The 13349-nt window shown below is 35.1% G+C and overlaps 1 pseudogene; it reads left to right on the top strand.

Moving 5' to 3' along the window:
• Window positions 1-5971: 5971 nt before the first annotated feature.
• On the top strand, window positions 5972-6845 carry LOC143379543 (thymidylate synthase pseudogene; annotated as a pseudogene).
• Window positions 6846-13349: the final 6504 nt, after the last annotated feature.

The raw sequence follows: 13349 nt of genomic DNA, 5'->3' as shown, positions 1-13349 counted from the left end.
TCTCAAATGTCACAATCTTTGTAATGTCTTTAAGATCATAAACCCCAATAAAGCTCTGTAAATGCTCAGATTACAGTTTGATCCTCATGGAAGTATCAGAATGAAATTCTGCTGCTTCAAATGGTCTAGACACCATTTACTAGTTTCCCAAGCACAGGAAGAATAGGAAGAATACAATTAGACTTTGCTCTGCTGGAAGAACCTTCTTGGGACCTTTCTCTCCCTTCTCCTTCCATACTGAATACACATCTCTTCTCTACTTAACCAAACTGTTATAATCTCTGTTGTGATACACTTGTTTGTTTATTTCCTAGGGAAAGCATTTGCTAGAATGAGGATGGTTGAACATATTAGTCACTTTTAATGGAATCCCATCTCTCCATTTCTTATTCATGATGTAATAAGTATTTACAGAGTATTTTAGTGTTCCCTGCATTGAATTTTACAACCATTCCCTGCATTTAATTTGAGGTCCATCTTTGCCATATATAGCTATAAAATGCAGATTTGCCTTCTTGATATGAGCTGGTGAAGTGGCACCCCTTCTCCACAGAACAGCCCTCTTCACCATGGCTGATTTTAGGACTGTCAGCAAAAGAGTCTCTGTGAAAGAGTCCAGTGTAGATAAACTTCGATTTTCATGTCACCCTGTTTTACTTGGCCACTGGCCGGGAAGATACCAGCACTCCAGGTGCTGGACACCCCCTTACTAGTTTTTTGCAAACATATCCAGTATAGTACTTTGTAGAAATGTGCAAACAAAGCCTCTGGCCTTGTGCTGGGCTTTACAGAAATGTGTACATTTTTAAGATCAGTTACAAATGGGCTCCATGGTAACAGCTGGCAGGGGGAGGAAAGAAAGGGGAGAAGAAGCTCTCCCCTTCTCAGGTGTTATCCTTGAAGAGTTAACTTGCCCAAAATAGTGAAAGAAAAAAGCTGCTTTTATGTGAATTTTTGCAAACTGTGAACTTCTGAGTCCCTCCCCTTACATGCTGGGTATAAAATTCTAAAACTCCCTGAACTCGGGGTTCAGGGCGATTAATTGATTACAGCAAAAGCTGTGCCCTCCAAACCTGGCTGCAGCCAAATAAAACTGTTTCCTGCTATCTTCCGTGCCTTGTCTCGTTTGTCCCTATTACACTGATACTCCAGAGTGAAAATTATCAATATAAATGACACTCAAATAGTTGGGACCAACCACTAATTTTTTCTAAATCATCTAACTTACTGTCTGGAATCTTAACTCCTTAGAACAGGTGGCCCACATGTTTTCTTGATCTTCTTTTTGGGCAATTTGGTTTGTTGCTTTCTTATTGTCAGTTTTCCAGGCCTACAAAGCTGTAAACATTTACATTATGGTTCAAGTACACCAAAATTAATTTTTAATTATGCTTATTGAGGCAGAAGAAGTCCAAGAGTTGACTTACACAGTTACTTGTAAAATAATTTACATTATAAACCTCATTGGAATTGTCCACTTGATGTTTCTCTATGAATTTTGAACTTCTGTTGTCTTTTGCCTTTATATTGTGTAGGAAAGAGGAGCTGTCTAAATTTGCTCTGTGGTTTTGTAAACACTTTCTGTAAAGTGTATATAAACAGTTTCACATAGCACTTGCAATAGAGGCATTTGCGGGATTCCTGTTCTTTGTGTTTTAGGAAGTAATAGAATGAGTAGAAAGGAAAAATATGTCTCATTTGTTGCATAATTATTGTTATCAACTACTTTTTTTCTTAACTGGATCTAAAATTCATTTAACATCAGATACTTCCACTAAATCTCATAATTGGAAAAAAGCAGTTCAAATAATCACTATCAGGATAAGAATGTTTAGTTTCAAATCTTTCTTGAAGTAAAAGTATAAAACAAAGTTTCATTTTAACTGCTATGTTTTTCTAAGAAATTTATTTGAGCCAATCAATAATGATACGTTTTAAATATACATGATTAAGGAACAGAGAGAAGGGATGAGAATTGAAAACATGCAGTAGTTGCAAAGCCTCTTTAGAAAGTAGAGGAAGGGATTTGACACCTTTCCTTCAAAATATTTACAGCTAACATGACTCTTTTAAAATTTTGAAATGTATTGCGAAGTTTTCTTTCTCTCATTTGTTTTAAAGCCTTCCCTGTATTGTATCACAGTCTACATTTATAATTGTACATTTTCCTTAGTGGGTCACATTGAGTTGAAGGATGAAAGGTGTGATAGGACCAACGGGTATTTAAACATCATTGACTCCAACTCCATGTTCCTTGGAGAAGGACATCTGGAGTTAAATCACTTGCCTGGGGCCATATATCAGGTCTGTAGCAGCCAGGGATAGAACACTGTCTGTGTTTCTTTGTGTCCATGTTCTTGCCAGGATATTCTACTCATTGCATCTTTGATTTTAGGGTAAGTTTTAGGCTGCTGGGAACTCAGTTAGGAAGTTACCCATGACACTTTACAGATGGATACAAATTATTCTAGTCTTTTTTAAGCTTATATCCATGGACCCCCAACTCAGTTTCCTTAGAAAACAAGGTCCAGACTGATAAGTATCCTTATGCTGGTGGTATAGAAACTGATTGGTAAAATATCAATACGTAGAAAATTAATTAATAAAATAACTCATTTCTTATTTCATATGGATCAGGAGCTCGTGTGTGCCAGGAGTTGTTGTAAGTGTAGTGGACAACAACAACCCAGGAAATGGCCCCCAATCCCTGCCATTATGGAGACAGGGTTCTAGTTGTAAAGATGAAGTTAAGGTCTATGGGAATAGAAAAGAAGTAGATGAGATTCCTACATTCAAGTGCTTAATATCTGTCAAATTCAACAGCACAAGAGAAAAAGGTATTAGCTGCTGTTATTGTAACTTATAGATAACTGTTTTTAAGAAACAGATTCTTACCTTTTTTTCTTCTAACAATACAGGGGATAATTCCTGGTGGAACCAGGGCTCAAATGCAGTTGATTGGATTCTAAATTCTTTAATCTTTTTGGTACAGCATTTGTTGTTATTGTTTTCTTTAAATAAATAACAGCAGAATGCATTAAAATTCATATAACAGGGCCTGGGGATGTGGCTCAAGCTGTATCGCGCTCGCCTGGCATGCGTGCGGCCCGGGTTCGATCCTCAGCACCACATACAAACAAAGATGTTGTGTCTGCCGAAAACTAAAAAATAAATATTGGAATTCTCTCTCTCTCTCTCTCTCCCTCTCTCCCTCTCTCTTTGAAAAAATTCTTATAACAAATATATAACACAATTTTTCATATCTCTGGTTGTATATAAAGTATGTTGACACCAATTTGTGTCTTCATAGATACACTTTGGATAAAGATGTCTATTGATAAAATTTCAAGACCCACCTTCTCCTTTGAATTTAACATTTACGGGCTTGAACATAACACAACAATCTAGTTTCTTTATCTATAAAACAAGAACAGTAAGCCTAGCCCTAACTTGTTTTCTTTTGCAGGAGATTTTTGAAAATTCAATAAAATGGCTTTTATGAAACTAGTTTCTAAACCACTATATAAATGTAAATATTATTATACATCATAATTTTCTTGTTTTTTGTCCAGGGAAAACTGAAGATTTTTTTTTCTGAACCAAGAAATAAAATAAAAAATTAAAGAATCCCCCCTGCCCCGCCACCCCCATTTTTTATAGTTTGTAAGTTGGAAATAGTTTTAGTTTTGTCAATAACTAATCTAATCTTATATGGACTATTCTTTGTATATCTAAGAATACCTATAAACCACAGTTAAAAAAATATTCTCCTACATTCTAAAGTTTTTATAATTTTATAATTAACATTTAGTATTGTTTAATATGTATGACTTGGGGAGGGTTATTAGTTTCATTTTTTCAATTTTCGTGTTGCCCAGGTAAACTTTTGTATATAGTCCATTCTTTTCTCACTGGTATAAAATGTCATCAGTAAAGTTTGTAAATGTATATGTTTGTTTCTAGGCTTGCTATTGTGTTCCATTACTTTATTCTTTGTCTACTTGTGTATAAATCCTGGCTGCCCTCTTTATCATTAGTCTGGCCTTGGCTACTCAGCCTCAGTCATTGCTTAATAATGGTGCCCACTTCACCATGCAGCTATTGTTGAGCTATCCCTAATTGCTGACCTTAAAGTTTTAGGTCTTTCTTATCTTCTAAGTAATTCTCATGCCTCCCTTGAGTTCACATGCTGCCTCTCTTGACCCTGGAGCATGAAAGAATTCTAAGCACTTGTCAAGTAGTCCTTGTTTTTCCTAGATATCATGTATCCAGGACAGAAGGGTACAAGTCTGAGTTTGTCTGAGTTCTCAAACCTATGTGGGATTTCTGTTATCCATGCTTGGCTGACCAGGTTCCTCATTTTCTCTATAAGAAAGAGCATTGAACACTTTACCTAATGCCTTAGTTGAGGAAATATCACCAGGTAAAAAAAAATTAGAAAAGTAAATCATTTTTAAATATAATTACCAGAATATTATTATGCTATAAAATTAATAACACATGTTCAGAGACCTTTAAAATTTTAAAATTATCATTCTACTATATCAGTCTACATTTACATAATAATAGCCAAAGTGATTAATTTTTCATCTACTCTCAAGAAATAGGAGTTTTTATATGTCTTACTTTTGCTATTTATTAAGAACCAGGTTTTCAAGATATTTTATAAGAACCCACCCCACATATTAGCTTACCAAATGGTAACTTGAATTCTTAAATGAGAGGTACATTGTTAACTATCAGCAAAAATCTTTTCATCTGAAAATACAAGTCCTCATTAATTATTGTGTAAATTTTTATTGATATAAATAGTTTATAATTAGGTTATGCTTATAGTGCACTTAGATTTTCTTTCAGGTGGAAAGAAAGTCTAACAATTTGACCTACAATAATTGCTGAGAATTTCTTATCAATTAAGAGTTACTAAGAGTCTTTATCAGATGACATACACATGGTAGAGCACTAATCTCCAAGATACATAAAGAACTCAAAAAACTTAACACCAAAAAGGCACAAACAACCCAATCAATAAATGGGCTAAGAAGCTGAAAAGACAATTCTTAGAAGAAGATATACATTAAATCAACAAATATAGAAAAAAAATGTTCAACATCTCTAGTAAGTAGAAAAACGCAAATCAAAACTAAGCTAAGATTTCTTCTCATGCCAGTCAGAATGGCAGTACCAAGAATACAGGCAACAATAAATATTGGTGAGGATGTGGGGTAAAAGGCACATTCATACATTGCTGGTGGGTCTGAAAATTGGTACAAGCAATCTGGAAAGCAATATTGGAGATTGCTTAGAAAACTTGGGATGGAACCACAATTTGACCCAGCTCTCCCACTTCTTGGTCTGTACCCAAAGGATTTAAAATCAGCATACTATAGTAATGCAGCTACATCAGTGTTCATAGCAGCTCAATTCACAATAACTAAACTGTGGAAGCAACCTAGATGCCCTTCAATAGATGAATGGATAAAGAAACTGTGGTATATACTCACTGTGGAATATTATTCAGCATTAAAAGAGAATAAAATTGGGACATTTGCAGGTAAATGGATGGAGTTGGAGAATATCAGGCTAAGTAAAATAAGCCAATCCCAGAAAATCAAAGGCCAAATGTTCTCCCTGGTAAGTTAATGCTGACGCATAATGGGAAGGAGGAGGCATGGGAAAAATGGAGGAACTTTGGGCAAAGGGGAAGGAGGGTAGGGAGAGTGCATGGGGGGCAGGAAAGATGGTGGAGTCAGATGACATCACTAACCTAGGTACATGTATGACTGCACATATGGTGTGATGCTACATCATGTGCAACCATAGAAATGCAAAGTTGTGCTGCAGTTGTGTACAATGAGTCATATGCTTTCTGAGTCATACATACCTAATTGTAATAAATTAATTAATTTTAAAAAGACTACCAAAAAAAAGGGTCTTCATCATAACAGCCACCAGTTCTGAGTTGCATTGCATGCTGTCATCTGCCTTGCAGAAACAGGATACAGAGCAGCAGCTACACACCAGGGAGCTGCAGTACCTGGAGCAGATAAAGCACATCATGTGTTGTGGCTTCAGGAAGGAAGAGTGCATAGACACCGGCACCCTGTCTTTTTTTTTTTTTTTTCCATGAAATCATGCTACAGCCTGAGAGATGAATTCCTCTGCTGACAACCAAATGTGTATTCTGGAATGGTGTTTTGGAGGAGTTGCTATGATTTATCAAGGGATCCACAAATGCTAAAGAACTATATTCCAAGGGACTAAACATCTGGGACACCAATGCATCTCAAGCCTTTTGGGATGGCCTGGGATTCTTCACCAGAAAAGAAAGGGACCTAGACCCAGTTTATGGCTTCCAGTAGAGACATTTTTGGGCACAACACAAAGATATGGTTTCAGGTTATTCTGATCAAGAAGTAGACTGCAAAAAGTGATTGACACCATCAAAACCAATCCTGAGGCCAGAAGAATTATCATGTGTGTTTGGAAACCAAAAGATTTTCCTCTGATGGTGCTGCCTCCATGCCATGCTCTCTGCCAGTTCTACAAGGTGAATGGGAGTTGTCCTGCTGGCTGTACCATAGATCAGGAGTCATGGGCTTGGGCATGCCTTTCAGCATTGAGAGCTATGCCCTGCTTACTTTACATGGTTGCACACATCAGGAACCTGCAGCCAGTGGACTTTATGCATTCTTTGGGACATGCACATATTTAACTGAATCACACGGAGTCCCTGAAAATTCAGCTTCTATGAGAATGAAGAGCTTTTCCCAAAGCTCAAAATCCTTCTAAAGGTTGAGAAAATTGACAACTTCAAAGTTAAAAACTTTCAGATTGAAATCTAACTATTAAAATGGAGATGGCTGTTAAGATTGCTTTTAAAGGAGTTGGAAAGGTCTTGTCACTGTAGGGGTTGGGCTAATGCCCAGGTGAAAGTTTTTTTCTAAAGAAAAAGGAACTAGATCAAAAATCTATCTCTGGTTTACCAATTATTCTTCATTAGCTTTTAAGTATGTTACCATTGGCAGATATAACTGCTATTGTTTTAGTAATCATATTTTGTTAACTGAGGGAGCATGAAAATCCTGAGAGAAGGAAGTGGAAATTTATATACTTTTAGCAAAAATATATAGTATATCAGTCTCTTGGCTTCATGAAAACTGGTGAGTTTCATTAGTTGTATAAGCTATTCCATTCAATTTTAAAGTAACACATCCATCATAATATATGAGCTTATGAATGCTTACCTGTTTTATATGTTGCTTTAATAAAGAACTGTCTGCAAAAAGAGACTTACTAAATTGTGCATAATAAAAATATGCCCTATAGAAAAAAAAAGTAGAACAAATCGGAAAAAACTTTCCCGTTTTCATATATGAATACACCACCAGGGTAATTCCACATCATGTTCAACCCCATGAATGGGATCCTAACTAGATCCCATTATGTTATAATCCACATATGTATAATACATAAAAAAATACATTCACTGTTCCATATATCTAAAAAGAATAAATAAAATAATCAATTAAAAAAGAACTATTGCCCCACCAAAATTATATGAGAAGGAGATATGTCCATGCCTTTTTCAAATTGTTAATTAAAAAGTTTTCTGTTTTTCCCCAAAGACTTTGCAATCTTTTTATTCTGGGTATTATACATTTTAATTTATACCTTCCTATAGAGAGTTCTGTAAAATTATTGATGTAACTGATCTCAAGTCGATTTTACACAGCAGATCCTTTCTTTGCCAACTATAACTTTAAAATAATTTTAATGCCTAAAACTTGGAAAATTATTTCTTTTTGTGGATCTCAAATATTTACACAGTACCCATTTACCCTTTGCACAGTCTTAACCAAGATCAGGAGAAATCAACCAAGAACAATAAATTTTTTTCTCAGTAGCATGTTTGAATCCTTATGATAACAATGTTGTTGCAGGCCATAAAAATAATTTAAGTGTACATATTCATGAGCACTTGTGTAGTCAGGTTCAGACTTTAAGTTGTCTCTCATTTTCAGAGTGGTTCTGGTATCAGTTCTGTTTTTACCTTTGCTGTGCTGTTTGAGTCTGCCTGATACACATGCCTCCAGTTCCCAGAGGCCTTTTATCCCTCCTTCTCTGGCCTGAGACTTAGTTTTTCTCTTCCTTTCTCTGGGTTTTAAATATCACAATTGCTGCCACAGAAGTCTGTTCCCAAAGGGGGGTTGGCCTAAGGCAGTGCTGGGAGAAAAAAGAGGAATTGAGAAAAAAGGAAAAATGACTCAAGGATTTCTTCCATGCCTACTAGCATGCAGATGTCCCTCTATCAGACCTGTAGCGAGAATAAAGGGGTCTCTCCTTGAGTTTGTGTGGCCTGTTTCTGAATTTTGATGCCATCTCAGATCAAAGCTGGAATACAAAGGATGGGAAGATAAAGAAGAAGAAAACCCCATTACAAATCATTACTCAAGCTTTACTTTTAGTTCCCCAGTAATTTCTTCCACTCCATCTTGGCTGACATCCAAAGTTCAGGATCTTGAAGAACACAACTGAAGGCTGAACAAAGGATGAAGGTTTAACCAAGGCTCAGCTGTGCACTCCCCAGCCCAGGTGCTCTGATGATGATGCTTCTACAATGCTAATTACATTAAAATTAGAAAAAAAAATATGAAAAGGAAGTAAGAAGTTACTGGAGGCAGACCTCTGTACAGCCTGCTCAGTTCCATCTTGGAGGAAGATCTGAGGAGGATTTGGAAACAGATTTGTGATATTTGTGAAGACTGAGGTCATGGGAGTAAGAATTTGAGGGAATTTCGGTGAACTACTATAGTGTTGCCTCTTGTGCTGGCCTTTGAATTGAGTCAGAGTAGGTGTCCAATCAGGTTAGTACATATCCATTTCCTGTTTACTTGACAGCATTGCTGCTTGAAGGAATGCTGAATGGGAACCTTGGAAATCCTCCTTGTACTGCTCTGGGTGAGTTTGTGTTGGATACCAGCCCCAGGTAATCTGCTGCTTCCATCAGTTTTCTGTCCCCATTGTGAGCCATCTATAGATAGGATTGGAGTTAGGACTTGGTAGCAATTATACTCTAAGGCTGGCTGTCTATAAAATAAGTTATTATTACAGTTTTATTTTTATATTTCAAAATAAAGTCTCAATCACATTTTTATCAGCTAATAGCTTTAGCTAATAGTAAATATGATATGAAAAGTTGTGCTGTATATGAGTAATAAGAATTGTCCATTTTTTGTTCTTGGTTACAGAATGAAATGCTTTTTTTGTTGTTGTGCTGGGGGATTGAATCCCAGGGCCTGTGCATGTAAAGTAAGCACTCTAGCAACTGAGCTATATCCCCAACCCTCACCGTCCTTTATTTTCTAAAAAATCAACAAAATTAATTCTAATTTTTGATAAAAATGATGTCAAATCATATTATCATTTGAAAAATTTGGGTCCAGTGAAAAATAACTTCAATGTTACTATGGGAAGAGGGGAGGGTGAAGTCTTATAATATCTAGGGTGGATATATAATTACTTCTGTATTGTTAAAGTATTTATCTGACTTCAGTGTTCAAGCCATGTGGAATAGCCAGTGAGAAACTCAGAAGATGATCCAGAGTCAGTTTTAGCAATTGTGGTAAAAAGATTGAATAAAGTCAGTTAGTTAGAATAGGGAGAACACATAGGTTCCAGAATGATTAAAAGCCTAAAAAATCAAAAGAATCAGAAAACTAAATATTTTTAGTATGAATGCAGATAGTAGTCTGATTATATTATTTTGATATTCAATGATTAACTTAGTTATCATTTTTTAAAAAAAACCTTCCTAATTAACACTGCAATACACAAGATACCACCATGTTAACATCTGCATAAATAACTTCTCCCCATCTTAACCAAAATGTATGTCTTTCCATCTTATCTGATCTAAAGTTTTGTAGATACTCCAAGTATCTCTTCCCAACCCCTCCCTTTTTTCTTTTTATACTGCAAATTGAACCCAGGGATGTACTGGTGAGTTATATCATCAGTCCTTTTAATTTTATTTTTAAACAGGTTTTGTTAAGGTGCCCAGGCAGGCCTAAAATTTTTTATCCTTCTACCTTACCCTACTAAATTCCTAGATTTTAGCCATGTACCACATGCTCAGCTCCTTGTCCCTTTCTTTTTCTTGCTATGAAGTACAGTAGCACATACTGTAATCTGTGCCCTTAAAACTCGAGAATTTTACCTTTTCAATGGCACAACAGTCTCTTTGGCTGACACCATTCTTGCTTCTTTCCCAGAAGATGATGATAATTTCCCCATGAGACTCTGTTTTCTATCTTTAGTTTCTTGTGTTTATTACAGTCAGAATAAATATCATTCAAATCTTCTATGGCTTCCTACCACACCCCACAGAATCATTCAAAGAGCCATTTTGTGACCCCTTTGCCCCAATGTACCTCTCTTCCCCTGTCTCACTACTTTCTCCTTATTCTCCCCTAGCTATGGTGCCCTTCTTATTGTTCCTCCAGCATGACAAGTGCCTTATAACTTTCCAACCGTTCGTTGGCTATTTCCTTTACCAGCTACAGTTTACCCCTAAATATTCACATAGTTCTTACCCTTATTGTCTTTCAACTTTTACTTTAAGGTCACCTTCTATCCTAGGATGTCCTTTCTTATCAAAATGAGATGTTTCACTTCTTCATCACTTCCTCCCCTCCATTAGCATTTTGCTTTTATTTCTCATAATATCATATCGGCACACTTCAGTTTATTTGATTATTTTTTTCTAAACACTAGAGTCATTAAAAACTTTTATCTGTGTTGTTCACTGATGTATTCCCAGAATGTAGAAGACAATCTAAAACACAGAAGAATATCAATTAATATTTGTTCAGTAAACAAATGAGGAGGAAAATAGGATAACCAAGCAATTAGATGGAAAACATGTACAAAAATATTGAATAGAGAAGAAAAATAATTTAAACAAGATTTTTTATTTAAATATTCTTAAAAGGGATCAATTTACTTCCAACAAATCCCTACTTTATTGAAGGAAAGCTAAGGCACAGTGTTTATAACATTTTTATTAAACATAGGGCCTTTATAGAAGAAAATATAGTTATAATTATAATAATAAAGTGCAGAGAGAATGTAATTGTATATTATTATCTCTTCCTTCAAGAAAAAATGTATTGTTATGTTATTATAAAAGAATCCCCACTCATTGGGTTTTGATCTTCTAATAAATCTGTGGTCATAGTCAACTTAAAAATCTCTCTCTCTCTCTCTCTCTCTCTCTCTCTCTGTATATATATATATCATCCCTCTCAAGCATTTGTGGGTAAGAAATGTGATAAGATGCAGATCGACAAACTTGTTAACAAGAAAAGACATCTAGTAATTGCTTAATCATAATTTTCAAAGACAATTATGTGTACACATCTTTGCATTATAGACAATTATACCATAAGAGAAAATCTGAATGCAAAGTGTAGGTTATCAGGACCACAACTGAATAAAATTTTCAAACCAATTCATGAGACACAGTGACATTTTACTACTTGGAGGTAGCAAGGCCCAGGGAACTACTTTCCAGAACATAACTAGGGGAGATAATTTATTGCTATGACCCAGATTGGAACAACATAAAGTGAAATACATACAAGACAGAAACTTTGAACATGTAGCAGTGTTGTGAAAGAAATTATGACATTTATGTCAGAATGAAAAAACAGCTTGTAAAAAAACAAAAAAAAATTACAATGGAAAATGTGACAGTGCAAAGTGGGTAGCCTCATTAAATGAAGGAGTAGGGCTTTCCTGCACTTAGGAGAAATGGGGTATTGCTAGCCTTCAGACAAGGTACTTCTTTAGGGAACTCTAAATCTAATGTGTTTTTACAAGCCCCTCCACCCCGCTTTTAAAAATATTCTTCAGTTTTAAACCATTTATTTATTTATTTACTTATTTTTATGTGGTGCTGAGGCTTGAATCCAGCACTTTACATGTTCTAGGAGGATGCTCTATAGCTGAGCCACAACTCCAGACCTGCAGGCCTCCTTTTCTCCGGAAGTACAGAGAAAAGAAAAATTTTGCTTGGTCTTTCATCATCAGAACACTAAAACAATATATAACCCCACCTTTTTTCTAACAAAAACATCCAGGCTTGCTCTATAATTTCTTGTATGAGAATAGAAATAATTATAGGAGGATCTGACTTCCAATTAAATGAGATTTTGCATGGTCAATACTTACTAAGTTTTTGAAGGAAATGGTTATTCATCAAACTTAGCTATGATGTAGTTATGTGAAATGAAGAGCACTGAAAATTTGATATTTTCATAGTCTATAATTTTATCTCATGTACCATCAATAAAGGAATAATTTTAAGTTTAGTGGTCATTAAAGGTTCTTTTGTTTATATGTTACTTGTCACATTTTATTGAAATTTTAGACATGTATAATAAGCCAGTATATCTTTGGGGTTTAAAAAAAAATGTACTATCATTTTCAAGACAAAAGGTCAAATTTTAGTGCAATGTGAGTAAATTCATGTGCAACACGCTCAACAAAATGAAATGCAATATTCATGAAATTCTGTAAATTGCTTTCTCTTTTATTTGCCTCTATACAAGATATTTTTTTTTAAATTGAAAATAATACATAGAGAATATTTTCATCTTATTGATAAAAGGAAGTGTTTGATCCAGCAGGCAAAAGAGTTCAAATGCACCGATGAAAGATAAAATTGTAGATTATTGAAGGGAAGTCTGGGTTATGTATTCATAGCAATTAGATATGAAAAGGATGTGTAATATCAATATACCAAACATTAGGAATGCCTAAAAATGACAACATACAATGTTTTATCTGATTATTTACATACTCAATGGATGTTATTCACAGCTAGGAATAAGTCATATTAAACACCTATTAAGACAGAAAAATAGTGGTAAATATTTTCTTTTTAAGTATTTTTCAGTTGCAGATAGCACAATACCTTTATTTTATTTATTTATTTTTTATGTGGTCCTGAGGATTGAACCCAGTGCCTCATGTGTGCAAGCCAAGCACTTTACCAGAGAGCCACAACCCCAGTCCCATGGTGAATATTTTCAAATTAATTTCTGATGCTCTAAGATGGAATGATGTAGAGCCAGTATATAAGGGTTATAATTTTATATGTAAAATCTCAAATTTTAATATATAACACCATACAAGTCAATGTGCATGATTTTAAAGCATTTGTTATAGCTAGTGAAGTTCAGCAACTTTTCTGGCATAGCCTCCTGACATAACTACACACCCAGAAATAAAGATTGTGAAGATTGCCTCCAAAGAAAAGTTGAAATATGATGTAAAATTTTGTC

The sequence above is a fragment of the Callospermophilus lateralis genome, chromosome 13, assembly GCF_048772815.1.
Source record: "Callospermophilus lateralis isolate mCalLat2 chromosome 13, mCalLat2.hap1, whole genome shotgun sequence".
In the NCBI taxonomy this organism is placed as follows: Eukaryota; Metazoa; Chordata; class Mammalia; order Rodentia; family Sciuridae; genus Callospermophilus; species Callospermophilus lateralis.
Note: the sequence above shows the minus strand (reverse complement) of the source record. Positions and strands in the feature narration are given on the sequence as shown.